A 15,031-nucleotide genomic window follows, 5' to 3' on the forward strand; every position below is an offset into this window, starting at 1 on the left:
TTAACAGCAAGAAGCTGAAAGCTGTTCCTTTAAGTTCAGGAACAAGACAAGGATGCCCACTTTCCCCACTTCTATTCAACATAGTACTGGAGGTCCTAGCCACAGCAATCAGACAACATGAAGAAATAAAAGGCATCCAGATTGGTAACGAAGAAGTTAAACTCTCCCTGTTTGCAGATGACATGATATTGTACATAAAAACCCTAGATCTAAATCCAAAACTACTAGATCTAATATCTGAATTCAGCAATGTTGCAGGATACAAAATTAATACACAGAAATCTGTGGCATTCCTATACACTAACAATGAATTAGCAGAGAGAGAAATGGGGAAAACAATTCCATTCACAATTGCATCAAAAAGAATAAAATACCTAGGAATAAACCTAACCAAGGAAGTGAAAGACCTATACTCTGAAAACTACAAAACACTCTTAAGAGAAATTAAAGAAGATACCATAGTATTGGAGGTCCTAGCCATCAGCTGGCAATCAGACAACACAAAGAAATAAAAGGCATCCAGACTGGTAACGAAGAAGTTAAACCCATCCTCCTTAAAGTTTTCTGAAGAGTAGAAGAAGAGGGAATACTTCCAAACTCATTCTATGTGGCCAACATCACTCTAATACCAAAACCAGGCAAAGGCACCACACACACAAAAAAACATTTACAGACCAATATCCCTGATGAACATAGATGCAAAAGTAATCAACAAAATATTAGCAAACAGAATTCAAAAATATATCAAAAAGATCATCCACCATGATCAAGTAGGATTTATTCCAGGGATGCAAGCATGGTACAATATCAGAAAATCCATCTACATCACCCACCACATCAACAAAAGGAAGGACAAAAACCACATGATCATCTCCATAAATTCTGAAAAAGCATCTGACAAAATTCAACATCCATTCATGATAAAAACTATCAACAAAATGGGTAGATAGGGCAAGTACCTCAACATAATAAAGGCCATATATGACAAACCCACAGCCAACATCATACTGAACAGTGAGAAGCTGAAAGCCTTTCCTTTAAGATCGGGAACAAGACAAGGATGCCCACTCTCTCCACCTGTGTTCAATACAGTTCTGGAGGTCCTAACACGGCAATCAGACAACACGAAAGAATAAAGGGCATCCAGATTGGTAAGGGAGAAGTCAAACTGTCACTGTTTGTAGATGACATGATATTGTACATAAAAAACCCTAAAGAATCCACTCCAAAACTACAATATCTAATATCTGAATTCAGCAAATTTGCAGGATACAAATTAATACATATAAATCTGTTGCAGTCCTATACACTAACAATTAACTAGCAGAGGGAGAAATCAGAAAAACAATTCCATTCACATTTGCATCAAAAAGAATAAAATTGCAGGAATAAACTTAACCAAGGAAGTGAAAAACCTATACTTTGAAAACTACAAGACATTCATGAGAGAAATTAAAGAAGATACCAATCAATGGAAACACATCCCATGCTCATGGATAGGAAGAATTAATATTGTCACAATGTCCATCCTGCCTAAAGCAATCTACAGATTCATTGCAATTCCTATCAAAATACCAACAGCATCCTTTAATGATCTGAAGCAAATCATTCTAAAATTCATATGGAACCACAAAAGACCCCGAATAGCCAAAGCAATCCTAAGAGGAAAGAATAAAGCTTGAGGGGTTATGCTCCCAAACTTCAAGCTCTTCTACAAAGCCACAGTAATCAAGACAATTTGGTACTGGCACAAGAACAGAACATTAGACCAATGGAGCAGGGTAGACAGCACAGATATAAACCCAACCATATATGGTCAATTAATAAACAATAAAGAAGCAATAGATATACAATATGGAAATGACAGCCTCTTTAACAGCTGGTGTTGGCAAAACTGGACAGCTACATGCAAGGGAATGAAACTGGATTACTGCCTAAGTCCATACACAAAAGTAAATTCAAAAAGAATCAAATACCTGAATGTAACTTATAAACCATAAAACTCTTAGAGGAACCATACACAAAAGTAAATTCTAACTCCATACACAAAAGTAAATTCAAAATGGATCAAATACCTGAATGTAACTTATAAACCATAAAACTTTTAGAGGACAACATAGGCAAAAATCCCCTGAATATAAATATGAGCAACTTCTTCCTGAACGCATCTCCTTGAACAAGGGAAACAAAAGCAAAAATGAACACATGGGACTACATCAAACTAAAAAGCTTCTTGTATGCCAAAGGACACCATCAGAAAGGCATCCTACAGTATGAGAGAATATATTTGTAAATAACATACCCAACAAGGAGTTAACATCCAAAATATATAAAGAACCTGCATGCCTCAACACCCAAAAACAAATAACCCAATTAAAAAATGGGCGGAGATGGTGCGAATGTAAGCCGGTTCAACCATTGTGGAGAGCAATATGGAGGTTCCTCAAAGACTAAAAATAGAAATACCATTTGACCCGGGATTCCCACTCCTAGGAATTTACCCAAATAATAAAAGTTCTCAGATTCAAAAATGCATATGCATCCCTATGTTTGTCTCAGCACTATTTACAATAGCCAAGAAATGGAAGCAACCTAAGTGTCCATCAGTAGATGAGTGGATAAAGAAGAGGTGGTACATATACACAGTGGAATACTATTCAGCCATAAGAAACAAATCCTACCATTTGCAACAACATGGATGTAGCTAGAGGGTATTATGCTCAGTGAAATAAGCCGGGCAGACAAAGAAAGAGAAGTGCCAAATGATTTCCCTCATTTGTGGAGTATAACAACAAAGCAAAACTGAAGGAACAAACAGCAGCAGATTCAGAGACTACAAAAAGGGACTAGCGGTTACCAAAGGGGAGGGTTGTGGGAGCGTGGGTGGGAAGGGAGAGAGAAAGAGATTGAGGGGTATTATGTTTAGTACACATGGTGTCACGGGGGAAACAGTGTAGCACAGAGAAGGCAAATAGTGAATATGTGGCATGTTACTACACTGGTGGACAGTGTCTGCAATGGGGTATGGGTGGAGACTTGATAATAATGGGTGAATGTAGCAGCCACATTGCTTTTCATGTGAAACATTCTGAAGAGTGTATATCAAAATACCTCAATAAAAAAAAACAAGTGAGCCAGAGTAGCTATATAACAAGTGAGCCAGAGTAGCTATATGAATTGTAGACTTCAACACCCCTCTATGAGTAGTTAATAGTTCTAACAGGAAGAAAGTCTATAAGTCTATAGGATCTAACTATTTAATTGACATTTATACATTACTTTATCTAACAACAGCAGAATACACATTCTTCTCAAGCTTATATGGAACAGTCATCAAGACACATGACATTCTGGGCCATAAAATATACCTTGACCAAAAAAAAGAATGGATATCAAAGTACAATTACAGAACACAAGGAAATTAACTAAATATCAAGAAAAAATATAGCCAGAAAATTCTAATATTCACTGATTAAATAATATATTTCTAAACATGTATTAAAGAATAAGTCTCATGAAAAAATTTAGAGTATTTTGAAGTAAATGAAAATATAACGTCAAAATTTGTGGGATAAATCTAATACAGTATATTTTTTTGCTTTAAACAGTCATGCATTTCTTCAAGAAATTAAGAGAAAACATAGTCTTCATACTCATCAAAATATTCGCTGTTTCTGATGCTCTCTTTTGCTGTATATACAATTCTGGATGGCTTTATTATTATTTTTTTTTTTTGTTCAGCCCTTAAAAAGATGTTGCTTCCCTGTCTTCTGCCTGTGGTTCCTGATGAGGATTCTTTGGTTATTCAGATTATTGAGCCTTTGAGTATAATATGTGTCAATATTTTTAATATTTTCTCGTTATTCACATTTTCTTTTTAGCAGTTTGATTCATATGTTTAGACTTGCTTTTCTATATATTTATTCCACGTGGTATTTTTTTTTTGTACAGTTCTCTACTTCTGGGACTTCAATTCCACCTTTTGTTAAATCTTTTGATGTAGTCCCAAAAGGTCTTATACATATATATATATTCAGTATTTGTTCCTATTACCTCTTCTTTAAATACCATATTTTCATTTGTTTTTTTTTTCAAATTCATGGGCACTTTCCTTTGCCATTTCTTTTCTACTATTAAGTCCATCCAGTGAATTAATTTCAAGTTTTCAAAAATTTCCAATTGGTACTTTTTGATAATTTCTATTTATATGCTAGGATTTCCTATTTTTTAACTCATTCACAAAAATGAGTGTTTGTTTTTTAATTTCATTGAATGTGGTGTAATGGATTCTTTAAAGTTATTATCGTCAATTCCAACACTGAGTGATCTTAGTGTTGACTTTTGTTGGTCATCTTTTCCCTTGAGAATGAATTACATTTTCTTGGTTAATATGTTGAGTAGTTTTAAATCATATTCTACACACTTAAATGTTACTTTGTGGTTACTCTTCATTCTATTATTCCTCTGTATGATTTTATGTTACTAGGCAATCAATCACTTGGGTAGACTCAAGCTGAAAAACTATCTCACTTGCAGCAGGTAGTAGCTCAAATAAATGTTCAGACTGTTTCTCATCTATTCTATACATGTGTGGATCAGGGACCAGAGTCTTGGGAAGAGTTTATGCACAGATTTTGGTGTTCCTTTTCTCTGGCTCTCTCTTTTTTATGATTCTTCTCTCACTCTCCAGTAGTCCTTGTTGCTCTGGGCTCCATCACCAGGTTCATTCAGCCAGAAAGATGGTACAATTTCAATCAGAATTTACTGCTCTTGTGAATATAAGCCACAAAAATGGGGAACACCCATGCTAGTTTTTTGGGGAATTGAGGAGTGTTTTGTTATTTCTTTCCCTGAGCTTATAGTTAATCTGTGGGATTGTTAAACTTAGTCCTCCAAAAAAAGAAGCAAACTTCCTTTTATTGACCTTTAGACCAATAGCTAAGTTTAGTTCTCAGCATAGCCTAAAATGGGAAAATACAATGCGTTGTAAAGGTAACTTACTCACCAGAAGAGCTTTTTGACATGGCCAGTAAGTACTGATCACCAGAGAAGTCAGACTAGGAGGGGATCATGAGGGTTCTGGATAAGAGTATAAGACAAAACGCTGAATATGAGGGAGCATATTTGTATGGGTATTATTTCCTTTAACTTAGAATTTAATTTTTTTTTCATTTGGCCATCTGAAACAACTCATTAATATATACTACTGGGCTGGCTTCTTAAAACTTGAACTTAATAACAGACTAGGGTGAGATAGAAGTTGTGGAGCTGCCTTAGATGAAACAAGCCATGAGGCTCAAAATTTTGGTGTGGTGGAATAGATTTATTATGAAAGACTGGAGAGCCAACTCTTTGACCATGTTACATACCTTCTCTATGTCACAGTACAATCTTTTGGAACCTTCATCCTCTTCACAGCCTCTAAAACAGCGAGTTAATCTGTCATCTTTATGTCATCATGCTAATTAGAGCTGGTGAGCAGGAAGTAGGAAATGCTTTGGACACCTTATTTAGACACATGCATGTCAAAGGATCAGAGATAAACCTTATAAAATTTTAGAGCTCTGCACATTGGTTAATTGTTTTTAGAAGTCTGGGATAACACCTATTAGTATGTTGTGAAATTCTTTGGATTTGGGCAAAATGTTTTTATATACAAGGCTGAATAGAATATAAATGCCTTATAAGTAGTGAGGGTCTTCTTTCCAGAAAAATTTTAGGATATATACTTGTTCAATTGTATATGTAGATACTAAATGTTTTTTTCTTCTGTCTTTAGTGTTTTTACTCAGGATATGGCTTTTTTTTATTCAATAGACATGGCTTATCCCCTTATATCCTTTAAGTTTTTTCTCAAGTGTAAGGTCAACGAGGGCTTCCTTGACCAAACACTATAGGAATGCCCCCCAATCCCATCAATTCTGTAGCTTTCTTTCTTATGACTTTTTTCCCCAAAACTTTTTACAATCTATCATAACAAGTATCTTACTTTTTACTCCCACCCTATCTAATTAGAATAAATCCCCCATGCGGGCATGAAGTTTTCTTTTGTTCATTGAAATAAACTTATGTCAAGACTAGTGCATGGTACACAGTTAAAAGCTAAAAAATTGTTGAATGTACGACCACATTCATGTTATTGGATCATGGTAGTTCCGCATGACATAAAATTGATGTTTTATTATGGGATAGTGAAAAAATTACAAAATGATACAGGAGAAACGGGCCATTGACTTGGAAGAAAATAAAGGCATACTGTGGGTAGGGATTAGTTAACAACTTAGACATTTATTTCACACATTTACTGCTACATTCCAACAGAAAATTTATTTTGATTTTATAACAATTTAGTAACTAAAACACACTTCTTAAGAAGGAAATACTAATGCTTAGGTTTTTAACATAATTGCACAAATAAGTATGCTGCACAAAACCACCCACCTCAAATTTCTGTATGCATCATTTCTTAAACATAACATACGTAAAAGTACACCTCTACATTATGTTTTCAGCTGTAACAGAAAAGCCTAACTTTGTAAAGTGCCAGATAGTCACTATCTTATGCTTTGTGGGCTGTATGGTCTCTGTCAGAACTATTCAACTCTGCTCTTGTAGTGTGAAGGCCAGCCACAGGCAAAACAGAATTGATTGTATTAGTGTTCTAATAAGCCTTTATTTATGGACACTGAAATATGAGTTTAATTTTCACGTGTCATAAAATATTTTTTCCAACCATTTAGAAATGTAAAACCAGTCTTTGCTTTGCAGGCTACTAAATTGGGCAGTGGGCAAGATCTGAGTGCCTGAGGGAAAATACATAGCCAAACTGAACAAGGCGCTACAGCAATAATGTGGGGATGGATGTTGGTGGCCAACCTTTTTTTTAAAGCATAGTTCAAGAAATACTAGTTAGAATGATGATATCTAACATATAGCTTTTTCTTGTATCACAAATACTATTCTAAGTGCTTAAAAATATTAACTCATTTATACCTCATAGCAATCCTAACACACTATTCTCTTTTATAGAAAAGGAAACTGAGGCACAGAGAGGTTAAGTGGTATGCCCCAAGCTGGAATCTGAGCCTAGGCAATAGGGTTCTACACTCCTGACCACTGTACAAGTAGTGAAGAACATTTAGGACTCATACGAAACACAGAAGCAGATGGCTCTGCATACTGTGAAAACATCCAGAGTAGGGTGAATAGTATTTCTTCATGTAGCATCTGTTTTTGTTGTGTAGTGTTTTTAAAAATAAACTCAGGTGTTTCCTATAAATGTAATATAAATGTACCTAAGGTAAAATTTGGCTGACCATGAGATGGCTGAAAATTTTACAAAACCATCTTTGGTTCTTTCTGAATGATTAATTCAGTAACAATGTTTATATCTATTTTAAAATGCCAGGAAGTATAAAAAGATGGACTATAATTTTAAAAGAATATTACACTAAAATATACATTATATTAACAGGTGTCAATGCTGAGACTTAATGTGAAATATGTACACATACATGAAAGGTATTGTAACTAAACTTACATATTTTCCTATGTAACCCATACATAGTTGGGTTGCACATGCACATAAACATCATAGTCTGTGTTTTATAGTACACTCACACACACAAGTCCTGCATACTAACAAATTCTTCATGTGTTTAATGATGTCACCTGGTTATTCATTTGTGCTTCATATATCTAGACATTTGAAGGTTTCTTTAAAAAAAATTGCAATCAGATCTCTCTAACATGACTTGTAGTATAACTTTCCCTCAGTACAGGTTCTTTTTGAATTTTTGTTAAGAAAACTTTCACATATCTAATACATCTATAAAGGTTCTCTCCCAGTTTTAATGATCTGACATTCACTGAAACATCTCTTCTTGTTAAAGCCTCTGTATCCATCACAATCTTTGCAGTCATCCTCTGTGAGTGCTCTCAGGTGTGTCCAACTGATGTAAAAACATTTCTGGATGCCCAAGATATTGATAGAGGAGTTTACCCTTCATGTGACCTTTTGAATAGCTAGTGATGGCTGCTCCTGACAGAAAATTTCCTGACATTCATTTTATTTATAGAATTTCTTTCCTGTGTGACTGCAACATTGTACAACATGGTATGACTTCTGAAAGGTTTCCCTCATGTTTTACAATTTCCTGGGGTTCTGCTATCTATGGTGTCTGATATGCAGTAGTCTGATAAATGGTAAAAAGTTTTTTTTCCCTTAATACATTTACAGAATTTCTGTGTATATCTTCTGTGTGAAGAAAGATTGTGGCTCAAATTTTCCCATATTGATGATATTCATAAGGTCTTGTGTGAATTATCTGACTATTCTGAAGGATGAATTCAGACAAGAATTTCCCAATTCATACTATTTATAAACTTTTTCCCTCTGTGTGTGTCTTCTGATGTGCAGTGAGTTTTGGTTTCAGAATAAAAGTTTTCCTACACTCCTGACATTCATAGGGTTTCTCCCCTGTGTTTTCTCTGATGTATGATAAAATGTGACTTCTGAGAGAAGGATTTCCCACATTCCCTACATTCATAGGGTTTCTCTCCTGTGTGAGTCCTTTGATGTAATCTGAGGACTGAATTAACAGAGAAAGATTTACCACATTCCTGACATTCATAGGGCTTCTCCCCTGTATGCTTTCTCTGATGTTTAGTGAGGTCTGATTTATAATAAAAGTTTTTCCACATTTATTACATTCAAAGGGATTTCCCCCTGTGTGAGTTCACTGATGTACTGTGAGGGCTGACTTCTGGTAGAAGCATTTCCCATATTCCTTACATTCACAGGGTTTCTCTCCTGTGTGGGTTCTCTGATGAGTTTTGAGGTGTGAATTTCTAGAGAATAATTTTCCACATTCCTTACATTTATAGGGTTTCTTTCCAGTATGTGTTCTCTGATGTACTGTGAGGTGTGATTTCTGGGTAAAGGATTTGCTGCATTCCTTACATTCATATGGTTTCTCTCCTGTGTGTTTTCTGATGTTCTACAAGGTGTGGCTTCTGGTAGAAGGATTTCTCACACTGATTACTTTCATAGGGTTTCTCCCCTGCATGAGTTCTTAAATGTCTACTGAGAGATGACAGGTGATAGAAAGTTTTCTTACATTCTTTACATTCATAGGATTTCTCTCTGGCTTGAGGCTTCTGTTGTATTGTGAGGTCTCCATTCCTAGAAACAGATTTCCCACATTTACTGGCTTTGTCCTTTAAATGAGTATGCTGATGTACTGTGATGACAGACTTCTGGCAGAAGGACTTTTCACATTCCTTACATTTATAAGTTTTTTCGGTGGAATGAGTTTTCTGATGTTTTGTGGGTTCTCCATTCCTAGAGGGAGATTTTCAAACTCATTAATGTATAAAGGCACTTTTTTTGTCTGCTGTATTTTCCTAACAACTGAGAACCAGTTTGTAAAGATTTTCCCATATTCATTCAATTCATAGGGTTTCTTCAGTGCAAATATTCTCTGACATACATTATGGTAGAAGGAACCTTCACTTACATTATATTTATCAGGTCTCTCAGCTGCCTGAACTCTATTTTGTATAACATGGGCTCCCTTATTGTGCAATTCAGAAGACTCAAAAGACTGCTTCCAAGTTGGAATCTCCTGATCCTGGATAGGGTCTATATTATGAAAAGTACCTTTCTGGACCTACACCCTGAAAACTATAAGACACTCTTAAGAGAAATTAAAGAGGACACTAACAAATGGAAACATCCCATGCTCTTGGCTAGGAAGAATTAATATAGTCAATATGGCCATCCTGCCCAAAGCAATATACATATTTGATGCTATCCCTATCAAATTACCAACAACATTCTTCAACGAACTGGAACAAACAGTTCAAAAACACATATGGAAACACTGAAGACCCCGAATAGCCAAAGCAATCATGAGAAAGAAGAATAAAGTAGGGGGGATCTCACTCCCCAAATTCAAACTCTACTACAAAGCCATAGTAATCAAGATAATTTGGTACTGGCACAAGAACAGAGCCACAGACCAGTGGAACAGATTAGAGACTCCAGACATTAACCCAAACATATATGGTCAATTAATATTTGATAAAGGAGCCATGGACATACAATGGGGAAATGACAGTCTCTTAAACAGATGGTGCTGGAAAAACTGGACAGCTACACTAAGAGAATGAAACTGGATCACTGTCTAACGCCATACACAAAAGTAAATTCAAAATGGATCAAAGACCTGAATGTAAGTCATGAAACCATAAAACTCTTAGAAAAAAACATAGGCAAAAATCTCTTGGACATAAACATTAGCAACTTCTTTGTGAACATATCTCCCCGGGCAAGGAAAACAAAAGCAAAAATGAACAAGTGGGACTATATCAAGATGAAAAGCTTCTGTACAGCAAAGGACACCATCAATACAACAAAAAAGTACCCAACAGTATGGGAGAATATATTCATAAATGACAGATCTGATAAAGGGTTGACACCCAAAATATATAAAGAGCTCATACACCTCAACAAACAAAAAGCAAATAATCCAATTAAAAAATGGGCAGAGGAGCTGAACAGTTCTCCAAAGAAGAAATTCAGATGGCTAACAGACACATGAAAAGATGCTCCACGTCACTAGTTATCAGAGAAATGCAAATTAAAATGCAATGAGATATCACCTCACACCAGTAAGGATGGCTACCATCCAAAAGACAAACAACAACAACTGTTGGTGAGGTTGTGGAGAAAGGGGAACCCTCCTACACTGCTGGTGGGAATGTAAATTAGTTCAACCATTGTGGAAAGCAGTATGGAGGTTCCTCAAAATGCTCAAAATAGACTTACCATTTGACCCAGGAATTCCACTTCTAGGAATTTATCCTAAGAATGCAGCAGCCCAGTTTGAAAAAGACAGATGCACCCCTATGTTTATCACAGCACTGTTTACAATAGCCATGAAATGGAAGCAACCTAAGTGTCCATCAGTAGATGAATGGATAAAGAAGATGTGGTACATATACACAATGGAATATTATTCAGTAATAAGAAGAAAACAAATCCTACCATTTGCAACAACATGGATGGAGCTAGAGGGTATTATGCTCAGTGAAATAAGCCAAGTGGAGAAAGACAAATACCAAATGATTTCACTCATCTGTGGAGTATAAGAACAAAGGAAAAACTGAAGGAACAAAACAGCAGCAGAATCGCGGAACCCAAGAATGGACTAACAGTTACCAAAGGGAAAGAGACTGGGGAGAATGGAAGGGTAGGGAGGGATAAGAGTGGGGAAGAAGAAAGGGGGTATTATGATTAGCATGTATAATGTGGGGGCTGGGGGAAAGGGGAGGGCTGTGCAACACAGAGAAGACAAGTAGTGATTCTACAACATCTTACTACGCTGATGGACAGTGACTGTAATGGGGTTTGTAGGGGGGCACTTGGGGTAGGGGAGAGCCTAGTAAACATAATGTTCTTCATGTAATTGTAGATTAATGATAACAAAAAAAAGAAAGAAAGAAAAGGGCCTTTCTGTTCTGACTCTATTCCTTTGGGATTTGTTTTAGTGTTAGTTTGTTCACATTTAGTATTAACTGGTGCTCTCCCACTTTTTCAGTATCCCTATCAAGACTGTCTTACAATGCTTTCTAATCTTAAAATTGAATTCTTGGACTTAGTTTGAATTTTCAGCTCTGCTGTCCTGGTGTCTTGCTTCTAGGTCATGAATTCTCCATAGGTCTTCTACAAAGTAATCCAAAACTTAATACTGTGAAAGTCTTACAGCATTATTATGGTCATAGGGTCATTCTTAGGCTTCAGGCCAATCTCCCCAAATGAACTCTCAAATGTAGATTTTCTCCATCCAATTGGTTCAGAAAAAAAAAAAAAACTTCCACAGCAGACAAAGGAAGGAACCTGGTTATAAACATAAATATACCTGACAATGTATAAATAAATATGATCTTAAAAACTTGGGAGGAGAAAGTTTAGGCAAGAAACCCTGAAGAATGGGGAACAGAGAACAAAAGACATTCAAAGCACTGCTAGACAGGAGCATGGGACTCAGAGAATGCTGTGAGCCCACTAAAGACAGTGAGCAGTAAGTTGGATGATAAGAGAAATTAGCAGATAACTGTATACACTGGAAATATCAGACAGAAATTAAAGCAGATGAAGTAGAGGTTTTCATCAGCTCAAACCTGGTTTACTGTGTTAGGATTCCTAGTGGTTACAGACTATAATCTTCCCCTTTATTTCCTCTTTACCAGCACACAATATACTACATGTCTAAATGACTTTCTTGGGATGTCAGTTTCCTTGGGTGTGTAGTAGTCCTGAACTTGGTCTTCCACTCCCCATCTAGCTGGCTTAATTGTCACTGGGACAGAAGAGCAAGGAATGCATACATGTTAAAAGACTTTTAAAAAGTAGAATGCAAGCCATTATACAGCAGGATGAATTTCCAAAGATTTTCAATCCTGACCAACAAATGCTGCATCTCTGAAGCATTGTTAGCCATCTCACAGTGCTAGTTTTGTTCTGCTTTAGATCTTAGCCCTACATCTCTGCTTCAATTTACTACATGGTCTTTAAAGGTTAATTACTCACTGTCATTCTATAAACTGACCTTGGTATTTATTCGTCTTTAAATGTTTGAAAGTGAATGGTGATAAGCAGAGGCTTTGGGTTGGAATTTATGGCATTTTAGGGGAAAGCAGAAGAAGAGTTATTTGGCAAGGGACTCTTGAATGGGTAACTCGGGTGCACATGAAATAAGGCAGATGAATGGAGATTAGTATGTGTTTATAGAGGCCACATGGAGAAATAAATGCAGTAAGAGAGAAAGGGCCAGACTAGTTCTTGACAGAAAATTAATGTCTTTTGTAATAGTGAGTCAGTGTAAGTATACCATGACAAGCTTGCAGTAATGTAAGTTTGTGGCATTACACAAATACTGTAATGATTTAAATAAGAATTAGCTTTTGACCCTAAGAAGGGAGTTAGATCAGTGGACCTATCCTATAAGATGGCAAAACACAGAACCAAAGATCCTAGAGATGTTCATTTTAGGAGTTCTCAGCCTAAAAACCAATGCTTTAGTTTTAAGAAAAGATGAGCCCTTGCAGGAGTTACTATAAAGGGCATAGAGCAGAAGACACAGTGCTTGTTCCATATAAGAACTTATTCACTATGTAAGAACTTGTTCACCATGTAAGAACTTGTTCATTATGCTTCAGAAGATTGGAGACTGTTGAGAATTAGGCTTGGGGTTGATTAATGATTGTGCATTGAGTCCCCTATACAGAATTTTATTGTTGTTAACAACCATTTGATCAATAAATAATAGAGATGCCCTCTCAAAAAATAAATAAATAAATAAATAATAAGACAGTGCTTGTCTATTGTTAACTGAAATTAAATTTTTCAATGAGCACCTAGTGAACTAATGTATACAAGGTATTGTTCCTGGTGTAGGCAACATGAGCGTACATGCCAGAAAATACATGAAAACCATTTAAAGAAGCCAAGTGAGATTATTTTAGTGAGTTTGTTTGTTTAGTTTGTTTTATTTTTTAATCTCTGTGTTATATGTTATAGCGCTCTAAATAAGGTGCAGATTTTAGGAAGGATAATCCTGTGAGAGACAAGCACCATCTAGAAGTAAGTATCAACTCTGAAATAATATAAGTGATCAAAGGCATAATGATTTGTAATCTGATTTCAGAATTAGAGAATAGAAAGTTGAAACTGGTGTTGAAAAAACTAAGGCATTTTGTTGTTAATAAAAGGAGGGAAGTGGCATTTGAAGAGAAATTTATCCTGTTTTATAGCACTTTAAGATTATAGTCGTATACTTGAATGGCAGGGAGTAACTGTAAACTAGAAAAAAGATAATTAAGTCTAAGACAAGGTTTGGTAGGGGTTAGATTTTTTTTTATATAGCAAAGAAAAGTAAATCTGTTTAAAAAAGGGCAAGCAACGGAGGTAATTTAGGTGGAGAGAATAAAGATTGAACGTGTGATTTATGTTACCTACATATGCAGATCAATTGTCCTCAGTCATTTTCAAAAGCATAGGGCATTTTTTTTAAATCCCAAAAAGTATCATCAACAACTGCACTAATACCATGGGCTATAATTTCTCACTTACCAGGGCAGTTCCGACATGGAAATTCTACCTCTGATATCCATGGCTCTTTTCCTTGCTTCAACTTGAGACTGCATTTGACTTATTCACACAATAACCGATTAATGGAAAAGAAAATGATAGAAATTGCTTGGAATTTAGGGACTCTGAAGGGTAAGTGCAGTTTTAGGGCCAAAACAAAGTCCTGCTTAGGCTCAGCAAATTTAGATTCTTGCAGTGGAAAGGGTGGGGACACTTATTTTTTTGTCACCCAAATGGATTCATGAACATTGACCCCTGAAACAAAGTTGGTATCATTCAACCCTACAGGGGCCTTACATGTTCCAGCAGCTGGGAAAGGAAATGCAAGGCACTAGGAGTTACATATGGAGAGTTGTTATTCTCTAACTGAGATTGTTCACCAACTGAGATTAGGTGACCATAGTTCTCCTGCATCACTTCCTTGTACAGGGTCTTTTGAGCATTGTCCAGCAACTTCTACTCCCCCCGGGTGAATTCCACATCCTTGAATGTTACTGGTCCCTGCAACAAGATATTCCAATTCAAGCTAAGTGAACAGAGTACCATAAAAAAAAAAGTGTAGACAAGCCCTTACTTTGCTAACTCTAGAATTTACTCTGGACGTTGAGATACACTACCCTGCTTTATATATAGATGAAATACTTGTTTAATATATATTTACTGATATATCACTCAACGCCTGGAACTTGGCCAAGATACAAAGATGAATGACAACAACTACTTCCTTAAAAATCAAGTAGCTTACATTCTGAAAGGGGCAAAGGTGTAAATGCTTACATTGAATATGCATAGCAGGTGCTCTGGTAGAAGCACATACATGATGGAAGATGGTCACAAATAGGGATAGGTATATGCAAATTGTTATCAAGTTAGGTT

The 15,031-nt window shown here is 36.0% G+C and overlaps 1 pseudogene; it reads right to left on the minus strand.

Moving 5' to 3' along the window:
* Window positions 1-8,378: 8,378 nt before the first annotated feature.
* Window positions 8,379-14,569, minus strand: LOC140850313 (uncharacterized; annotated as a pseudogene).
* Between the last annotated feature and the right edge of the window lie 462 nt (window positions 14,570-15,031).

The sequence above is a fragment of the Manis javanica genome, chromosome 7 (genome assembly GCF_040802235.1).
Source record: "Manis javanica isolate MJ-LG chromosome 7, MJ_LKY, whole genome shotgun sequence".
NCBI classification, from domain to species: domain Eukaryota; kingdom Metazoa; phylum Chordata; class Mammalia; order Pholidota; family Manidae; genus Manis; species Manis javanica.